This window comes from Monodon monoceros, unplaced genomic scaffold (assembly GCF_005190385.1).
Source record: "Monodon monoceros isolate NGI ecotype Baffin Bay Population unplaced genomic scaffold, NGI_Narwhal_1 Super_Scaffold_19, whole genome shotgun sequence".
In the NCBI taxonomy this organism is placed as follows: domain Eukaryota; kingdom Metazoa; phylum Chordata; class Mammalia; order Artiodactyla; family Monodontidae; genus Monodon; species Monodon monoceros.
This window is the reverse complement of record NW_021703775.1, coordinates 82,276,411-82,285,804: the sequence shown is the minus strand read 5'-3', so window position 1 is coordinate 82,285,804 and position 9,394 is coordinate 82,276,411.

The window sequence follows — 9,394 nt, the reverse complement described above, 5'->3', positions numbered from 1 at the left end:
ACACAGTCTAAGAATTATAATCTCCACATTTTTTTTTTGGTATAACCTCCTTAAAGGATTTTGAAAAACCATCTATGTGCTCACACAGTTTTTAGTTGTCACTTAAATTTTTGTAATAAGTTTGCAAAATAAATTTTCACACAAATTCATTGCAGTATTCTCTTAAGTGTGTCTCCTGGAGTATCGGTGCAATTTGATAGCTGTGATTAACCATATTTAAAATACAAGAACCATTTCTTCTTTAGAAGTCAAAAATTTCACAGTTTCTTTTTCTCCCTGAACTAGTATTTCTATCTACTTCTCCCACAAAATTTTGTTCTAATGTAATATATGTTTGCATTTAAAAATCATTTATTACCATATTATGCCTTTCTGCAAAAGAACATATATATTGAAATTATAAACATTTTTGTTGCCAGTTATCACAAATCCTTCTTCATGTTTAAATCCTTTTAACATTTTTATAAACATTAAGATAATATTTTACAGGAAATACATTTCTTAATGATATTTTCAATTATTTTAAGTATCCATGGATGAATGTTACTTTTGTATAGAACGAGCCAGAGTTCAGCATGAATTTTAATCCTGGTATTTTTGTTTGAATAGCTTTAAGTGCCAAGAAACCTCACTCACACAAAGAAGTAGATGGAATTGGAAGCTGTTTTGATAGAACAACGTCATTCTTTCATAACTTCTTCCAAGTTATATGCTAGAAACTATGTAGCAATTCATTATCAAACTTTATTTTTAGTATTCTACCCCGTGACAACTCAATTACATCTAGCTTCCATTTTATTGGTAGCAAAGAACTGGGAATCACTGGGCTTGAACATTTCCCCAAAGATGATCTAGGGAACAAAAGGAGGAGGGGGTTTAGATGGCCTTGGAAGACTTTCAGCCAACCTTCCATTTTTCATCCCACTTTCACCTCTGCCTCCAGCGGGCGTCCCTGGGCTCCCAGAGCCTTTCAGGGCGTTTGAGGGCCCCACACATCACGTCTCTTCTCTTTAGGGGCCTGTTGGCAGGCACCCAGGATATAGATTGTTTCTCTGATAAGTCTCCTCACCCCCCTGGCCTTTCTGGATTACAATATTTGTTGAAACTTCTCCCCTGCTGTCATCTTCCTTCCTGAGCTCTTTGACCTTACAGGTTGATACGTCAGGATGGAGAAGAAAGAGATGCATGTGTTCATTCTCCCATTCCTGACTGGTAGTGAAGTAACTAGTAAACAGAAAGCGCGAGTACTTAGACTTAACCAAATGAGTGTCTTCGCTCTGAAGACCAGCCTCGGGTGGCTCTCCTCCTCTGGAATCATTTAAACAGGAACCCCGTCGTTTTTTTTTAATGGGCTCAATGGTGGATTTGCTTTATTGATATTTCCAGAAGTCCTTTGGAGGAAAGGGCCTTAATTAAGCAAGGCCCTTTACAGGATGGAATACTGTCCTACACATTGCTTGGGGTAAAAAGGATTTGGGGTGGGATATATTTGGAAGAGATTGCACATCATTTTCTTTTCTTGGAGTTTCAAACTATGCACGGAAAGCTCTAAGAAACTGTGTAACAAAAAAACCTAGAGACTGTCATACAGAATGAAGTAAGTCAGAAAAACAAATATCGTATATTAACGCATATATGTGGAATCTAGAAAAATGGTACAGATGAACCTGTTTGCAAGGCAGAAATAGAGACACAGATGTAGAGAACAAATGTATGGACACCAAGGGGGGAAAGCAGGGTGGGGGTGGGGGTGGGGGGATGAATTGGGATTGGGATTGACATGTAGACACTAATATGTATAAAATGGATAACTAATAAGAACCTGCTGTATAAAATTAAATTAAATTTAAAAAAAAACTATTTGATTGGACTTTCTAAACTTATTGGACCAAAAATCCAGTTTTTCGTGTAATACCTGCCAACATCCTCACCTAACCAGCCTTCCACAAACATCCCAAGGGAAAGGCTGAACTAAGTGATACATCTGGTAACCGATTTTGGCCAGACACTGTTTCTCAGAAAGCCCCCTTTCAACTGGATCCTGGATATGGTGAGGCCGCAGGCCCTGTGCAACTCTCTGCTTTGTGGGCACCCTATGGACCGTCAGCACACATGTGTGACGAGCTGGATGGACTCTTGACCCCCGGGGTTTGAACGTTCCACAGATGGCTGAGGGACAAAGCAACGGGCCTTTTATTTGTGACTTTGACCTGTGCACTTTTGGGGATATTGGGAATGTTGTAATTTTCCAGTGCAAACTTTGACACTTTGTTTCTGGGTCACAGAGAAAACACCACCTTTCATCACCAATTACTGTTTTCCTCAAATCCATGCTATTTTTGTCCAGTTTCCTTTGAAAGACCAGAACAAATGCTAAGCCTTTGATTTCTCCACTTGTCATTCGAATTCATGGTACAGATTTTAAAGTCTTACCTTGTGTTCAAGTTGTCTTTCAGAATACGTGACTGGCTCCCCGAAGTTACTTCTTTCCCCAGCCCTTGTCACACTGCTGTAGTCACAGCTCTTACCTTTTTCATGGTCGTGTAAGTGACTGACGCTTACTTGGCTAGTCATAAATATCTTCTATACATTGTTTAATTTTCAAGGCCACACTCTCACTTTTGATGTCATTTCATTCCAATCAAATCGCTCTTTGTCTATTTAAATTTTACATGAAAATTTGACTTCACATAATCTTTGATAGTCTTTGCTCCAAATAGTGGTAATTCCTTTTAAGCCAGTGCATAATAATACATTCTTCTATTTTTTTCAAGGCTGCTAGAACAAGATTAATTTAGACAACGTTGAGGTTAATGCTGCTGCAAGTCAAAACAAGTTGCAACATGCTGGAAAACACTCTGAGTCCCATTTTTAATTTACAAATTAAGGGTGTTAAGACTTGAATCTTTTAAGGTCTCTTTGGAGAGCTCTATACTCCTGTATGTTGCTAAAGCTCGACTCTTGGGCTTCCATAAGTTATGCAATAACATTCTTAATCGCTTATCATTCATTAGATTTTTCTAAAATTCTTGAGATTCAATTATCTTTCAACTTATTGCAGCTCTTTCAGTAATAAATTCCGTTAACTTGCTAACCACCAAGTTCAAGTTTGACCTTTGGCCCAGTGCCTTGCGGTGGCTGCGTGCACGAAGGTACAAGTGGACGCTCCCTTGGGTTGCAATAAGCTTTAAAGGATACCCCAGACAATTACACTTCAATAGAAGATATTGTGCCAAGAAAGCACAGCATGTGAGGAAGAAAAGAGCACGCGCCTGAGCACGGGAGGAAGTGAGGACAAACTCACAAAAATAAGGACCATCTGTGAAGTTAGTTTCCTGAAGATCCTTGTAGTATTCAGGAAAAACAAGGTAAACGGACAACTTTAGCTTAGAAATCAATTTGCACAGGAATAAATTGGGACCATACTTTGAAGGGCCTTGAATGTCCATCCAAGATTACTAGAATTGGATACTTTGAATGACGGGGGAGTCATCGCCACTAATGAGCCGGAGGTGAACTCTGCGTTTCAGAGGCTCCACTGGCATTCGTGGGCAGGAATGGAGATGGGAGAGGGGGGAGGCAGGCGATGGTGGTGGCTAGATTCAAGGTGGAGGGACCCTAAGGGGATGATCTGGAGAGACTCTACAGAGAGGAGCTAAGAGCCTGGTGACTGACGGGGCGAGGGGATGGGAGAGAGAGAGGAAGTGAAGATTGACTCAGTTTCTGAGCCTGAGTAACGGAGATAATTATGGCGCCAGTGACAAGGAGGCAACCACAGCGGGAGAGCTGGTCTGGGGGACAGCTTTGAGCTCTGTTTTAGGCAAGCTGTACGTGAGGCGACGGCCGACATCTGGGTGGGAACATTCAGCTGGCGCCGGAGGAGAGGGAGGTCGGAATCTAGGCCTTGCTGGGCACGTGCACGTTCTCCCCGTCACCCCATCAGGGTGCCAGGGCCTCCATCACAGCTGTTTTCTCCTTGCATCATCCCAAAATAAAAGGTCCCGATTTTAGTCTGTTTCCAAATGACAATCTCTTGTGTTCACTCACTCCTGGCTCCTGATACCTTGGTTAAGGTTTCACGATTGCTGCAGCAGTCCAGACATAGAGGTACCCCCGGGGAGGTTTAGAGATATGATAAACCAAAAGAGTCTTTTCTTTCTGCAGTTTTCTTCTGATGGCAGAAACACGTGTCTTTAAAAATAACTCAAATCCAGAAATTTGTAATAAAAACTCCAAACCCTTGCACATGTACAACAGGAGACATGTAACGCTTATTCATACAAACCTTGCAATAAAAACTGGAAACAACCCAATATCCAATAAGGTAAATAGATACGTTATACATGTTTATATAACAGAATACTGTTCTGCAGTGGAAAGTTAATGAATGGCAACTATGTACATCACCAGGGATAAACCACACAGACAGCGTTTAATGAAAGAAGCAAGTCAAGGATAAACACTAACAGTATGATTTTATTGATATAAGCTCAAAACCAGGTAAAATTGTTCAAGGATACATACGTACATAAGTGGCAAAAGCATAAAGGTAAGCAAGGAAATGATTATCACAAAGGCAAGAGAGTGGTATTTGAGGGGTACTTCCAGAAGAGACACACACGGGAGACTTCTAAGGTGAGGTCATGGGGTGGAGCCCCCAGGGATTAGTGCCCTGATAAAAGTCACAGGAGAGCTCGCTTCCTCCCCTACCCCTGCTCTCTGCCACACCACGACACAAGGAGCAGTCAGCGGTCTGTAACTTGGAAGAGGGTTCTCACCAGAACCCGGCCGTGCTGGCATCCTGATCTTGGACTTCCAAACCCCAGAACAATGAGACATAAATTTCTGTTATTTATAAGCCTATGGTAAGTCTATGTTTGTTCGTTACAGAAGCCTGAGCTAAGACAAAGATAAAATGAAGCTAAAAGTGGGGTGAAAGCAAAGCATCCTATGTAGCACCAAAATATTTGTAATGATACGACCACTGTATAATTTCCTCGTCTGTAAACTTGAGGGGCTGGACTAAACGACCAGAAAGGCTTCTCACTCTACGTGCTCATGTTCATCCCTTCAGTATCACCTAAATGGCTGCAAACTGAGTTCACATACATCACTGGAGGGGCAAAAAGGCATAGCTGGGGATACACTAACTCAGTGTTAGACCTGGCTTCAAATTTCTGCTCTAACCCATAATGGCTGTGAGCCACTGGGCAAGGTTCTTCACTTCTCTCAGCTTTAGTTCCCCATTTGTAAGACAGGGAAAGTATCTGCTGCTCAATATTATTGCAAAGATTAGGGAGCTAGCGACTAGCATGTAACAGGTAGCGGGGAAGTAGTACGCAGTATCAAGGGAGGAAGCCCTCTTTCCTCCATCACATACTTTTTTTTTTTTTTTGCGGTACGCGGGCCTCTCACTGCTGTGGCCTCTCCCGTTGCGGAGCACAGGCTCCGGACACGAAGGCTCAGCGGTCACGGCTCACGGGCCCAGCCGCTCCGCGGCATGTGGGATCCTCCCTGACCGGGGCACGAACCCGTGTCCCCTGCATCGGCAGGTGGACTCTCAACCACTGCGCCACCAGGGAAGCTCCATCATGTACTTTTAATAGATGAAGAAACTAGAGCTGACAAGTACATGGCCATCGGATAGACAGCAGAGCCAGGCCGTCCATAACTCCAGCCTTGTGACTCACTTCTGTGTTCTTTCACGTGTGATGTATTGACCAACCGACCCACCATTTCAGTGATGGGTCAAATCAGCTATCTGGCAAGGTCACATTTAAATACACACATGCACGGGCACACGTGCACACACACACGTGCGCGCGCGCACACACACAAACACACACACACACACACACACACACACACACACACACACACACACACCTTCCCCAGCACCAGTTTAAACACGCTGCAATGGTTATGTTTATACCAGATGGACAGAGCTCAGTTCAGGAGATCTGGTCAGTGAGGACAACAGAGCCAGACAGAGGGTTCGTTTCAAGATACACAAGGATTTAAATAAAGGCCCAGATGGCCTGCAGATCTGGACTCCTTTACTGCGTGGCACTGCGGCTGCAGGGTTCACGGGGAGAGGACGGAAGAAGGAGATAGAGCTTCCGTGGGAAAACCCAGGACACATTCTCAGAGCCTGAAGACTCAGATGTGTTTAATACTCTCCACTAACATTTTCTACAACAATGGAATATGGAAAACAGAAGCACCACAGACCCACGTAGGACAGAGTGATGGGTACTGGCAGAAATGAAGTCGGCACCGTGTTGGAAAAATTATCAGATTTGGAGTCAAAAAACCAGGGTTGGTGTCTTTGTTCTGTTTACTAGCCGAGTGACCTTGGGGGTGGGAGGGAAAGAGGGCTCTCAAACTCCCAAATCTTCAGTTTTCTCAAAATTAAGATAATGACAATAATACCAATAGTTTAGGGAACGGCTACAAAAATCTAACGCATTGTTGTCATGTCAAAGTTAAACGTCTGCGTCTCAGTCTCCTTATCTGTAAACTAGGGACAATGATAGCACTTACGTTATAGGCTTGTTAGGATTTAATAAGTTAATCCGTGGGAAGTGCTTATAACAGTGTCCGGCTCAAGTAAGCACACAAATTATTAGGTAGATGATTATATTAAACTAAACTGTCACCCACCGCCATCTCGATCCACTGTCTATCCACTGTTCCAGATGTGTCTATTGGTTTCTTGCCTTTAGTGACTAGTTGTCATTATGAAAGACAAAGAGTTCCATTTTGCCTATTTTCTTTTCTTCTTAGGAGACGGTGACCAAAATCATTAAAAATAAAAACCTCTACTGCAATAATGATTTTTTAAATTGACATATATTACTTATCTATTAACATTATTAAGCATTAATACTATTTAATAATAGAATATAAAGAGAAATACATATAGTGGTATTTAAGATTGTAATCTAACACAGAATACTGACAATAGAATAGACATATAGAAGGGCAAGTGTTTGTATACGAAAGCCATATAACAATAAGACTGCAAGTAAAATGTATATATCCAACACTATGTACAAACTTTAATGTAATGGTCTAATTCATGAATAATAATGGGATAAAGGATGTTAAACACAAAAAGTAGATTTTTAACCAAAAATTGACCATCATTCCAAAATAACTAGTAGGAACAAAGATGTTTGATGTTTAAAAAAATGATTTTTCCCTATAAATACTGTTTACATGGATATAGATTTTTTTTAAAGACTTTTATCTTTCTTAAACCCCAAACCCTGGTTTAAAACAAGTAAAAGACAATGGTGATGGTACAGCGAATAAAGCTATAATTAAAGTGCATCCTGGAAAAAAATGTAAGAATTGACTTTAGCTAAAGTCCCCAATTAGCTAAAGAACAATGAAGATAACTGTAATATAAAGAGAGGGCATTCTGGAACCCCACTGCCTGGGCTTGAATCCTGGCTCTGCCACTTAGCAGCTGTGTGACCATGGGAAATTACCTAATCTCTCTGTCTCTCAGTTTCTCATTCGTAAATTGAGGATAGTAGCAATTAAGTCATGACGCTGTTGTGAAGAGTAAATTAGTTAAATAGATGTAGAGATCTTGGGAAAATGTCAGGCACATTATGTGTTCAATAAACGTAAACTTCTAAATTATAACAAATGCATAACGATACTTTAAATATCCCAAATGAATATAGAATAACTGATAAAACAAATATTCAACACAAAATGTTGACTTTGGGGGGTCAGTTGAACATAAATCAGCACTAGTCCATTACTATTGCTAAAGATCACAACTCAACGTGACCACGGCATATATAATATTAAAGTAGCATCACGTTTCATCAATCCAAGCAAGACTCCATCAACTGCAGGATCTGTCGTTACTTTAGGAAACATTGAGGGGGAAATGCTGCCGTTGATGCTGTGGCTTATATTTCAGAAAAGTCAAAGTGTGAAAAAACGTGCACCTTGGAATTGATGAGATACCAGTCGGAAAAAAACTGGAAAGTGGTCAACAGCGTTAGATTGCAGACGGGTTTGTTTAAACAAAATGGTAGACATACAGTCTAATTTTCCCGTTGCCTTCTAAGGGTGGGAGCTGCATTTCCTGGACAGGAGTGGCCACAAACGTAAGTTTAGCTTCTCTTCAACTACCAGTTCCTGCACTGGGGGCAGGAGCCTCCCAGGGACCACGTCCTGCCCCAGCTGCCAGGTACCAGGAGGAGGAACCGGGAGCCCCTGCGTTGCTCTAGGAGGCAGAAAGCTGAAAGAGTTGGTGGTGACGGAAGGTCTGTACTTACCACCAGATCCCAAGAGTCAGGGAGTCTGGGTGGCCTGAGTCTTTGGATTACTAAAAGGGTTCTAGAGAAGTTGTGAAACTTTATTCTTTTCCCCATTCCCAACCTTGCTTAATTCTTCCTGCAACCCGCTCCATATTAGAAATTTGCGAAGTTTCTGGGGATGTAAGGAAAGAACTGGCTGATTGAAAACTACCTAACCCTAAAATCCTCAAACTCTTCCAGGTTAGGTGTTATTTTAACAGACTTCCCTACCAGAATGAAAAGCAAAATTTTAAAGAGATGTCTTCAGAAAACACTGCTACTACAGTTGAAAACAAGATGCGTCACAGTGTTGGGTCTTCCATAGATCATCCATGTCAAGTACCTAAGTGGCCAGGTGCCTATGAACTTCAAAAATGTTTGCTCTTCCTCCAGGGAATGCAGTTCACCGAATTCCCCAGCCTCCCTTGCCCCTCAGCACGACCAGGGGGCTTAGGAAGGCCGATGGGATGGGCAGACACCACTTCCCATGCATGGTCCTCCACCCTCTCTCCTCCCCTGCACATCGACACAACACAGAAGATGGGGCGGAGGACTCTGAAGCCTTGGAGGCTGGTGGAGCCACAGAATGAAGGAATCTGGGTCCCTGAATCTTTGTCAACTTAGGTAACACTGAACTGTTACAGGAACAAGAAATAAACTTCAAGTGTGTTAAGTCAATGAGATTTTGAGGTTGTTGTTTAGCCTACCTTAATAAAGAAATTTTCAATGAACCCACGATGGCCCACTCGCGTATAAAAGTCAGTATAGAATCCCAGTATAACACATGAATTCTAGTTCACATTTATCAGAGTGGTCAACCTGAGATAAGGAATGAGAGACAGCAATGAGAGCTGGTCAATGAAAATAATAACTAAAAAAAAAAAAAAGGTTGGAAAGCCGAGCTAGAGAAAGGGTAAACCTACATATCAGATTTGGGGGGATGGTCCTGATGTTAAATATCCTCACTATAATGATTTATCCCCATTTGGGCTCAGAGAAAACATGCTCACCATAGCTAAGTTATACCTAAAAATATTTTCAATATTCTTAAGTTAAATGTAGGATTGAAC